The sequence below is a fragment of the Neophocaena asiaeorientalis genome, unplaced genomic scaffold (genome assembly GCF_003031525.2).
Source record: "Neophocaena asiaeorientalis asiaeorientalis breed wild unplaced genomic scaffold, Neophocaena_asiaeorientalis_V1.1 scaffold198, whole genome shotgun sequence".
Classification (NCBI taxonomy): Eukaryota; Metazoa; Chordata; class Mammalia; order Artiodactyla; family Phocoenidae; genus Neophocaena; species Neophocaena asiaeorientalis.
The window spans coordinates 4,860,025-4,861,055 of record NW_020175221.1 but is presented as its reverse complement, the minus strand read 5'-3'; the positions used below and the strand labels follow the sequence as shown (position 1 = coordinate 4,861,055).

General features: G+C 30.6%; 1 non-coding gene across 1 annotated transcript; it reads left to right on the top strand.

Moving 5' to 3' along the window:
- Positions 1-720: 720 nt before the first annotated feature.
- On the top strand, positions 721-824 carry LOC112413445 (U6 spliceosomal RNA). The gene has a single exon (XR_003005974.1). It is a non-coding gene; the product is annotated as a U6 spliceosomal RNA (small nuclear RNA).
- Positions 825-1,031: the final 207 nt, after the last annotated feature.

Sequence of the window (1,031 nt, the reverse complement as noted above, 5' to 3'; positions counted from 1 at the left end):
CTCTAAGTGCATGTCATTTTTGAAGAAAACATATCAAAGGAGACGTATGCCCTTTAGAAATGGTAATGTCAAGAGTGTAACATCTTCCAACTTCAACCTGAAATACTGTTAGATGTTGTAATACTTCATGGGGTTTACTATGTGCTATTTTCACGGGAATATCACAGAAAACTCACAATTATGTCACATTCAGGAAATATCAGTAATCCATTTTGTGAAAGACACAAAGAATCTATATCAGTAATACATAAGTAATTAAAATATCTATGAGTAAAATACATACAACCAAATAAGTTATAAGAGAAATAATGCTTAGCCAAATTAACGTATGAAGTAGATGCTCAATCTCATCCATTAAAGGGATGTAAGATCTAAAGAGGTTTTTTTCCTGTGAAATTGATTTCAAACTTTTTTTTAAACTTGGCTAAAGTTACATGAAAGTGCAGAAAATAGCACAAACATATAAACCTACCTACACACTATTAATGGGATTAAATCTCAGCACTACCCCTCAGAAGTGCAATTTGGCAGTATATAAAAACTATCACTCTTTGATCCAGAAGGTTAATTTCTAGTAATCTGTTCTAAGAAAATATTCAGACAAAACAAAGGTAAAATATTTACATATAAGTTTGTTCATTACAGTATTTTTTTATAATGGCCAAATACTAAAAACAAATAAAACATCTGTCTATAGTGAGTTTTAAAAACATAGTTTGAGTGCTCACTTCGGCAGCACATATACTAAAATTGGAGTGAGAAAGAGATTAGCATGGCCCCTGTGCAAGGATGACACGCAAATTCGTGAAGCGTTCCATATTAAAAAAAAAAACCAATAAACTAATGGTATGGAGAACGGTCATTAGAAGTAAAAAAAAAAAAAAAGCACAGTATAAAGCTAAATAGAATTGGATTCCATTAAAGTGTGTTAAAAATTAAAAAACAAAACAAAACATAGTTTGATTACTCAGCCTTAAAAAAAAGAATGAAATAATGCCATCCGCAACTACATGGATAGACCTAGAGATTAT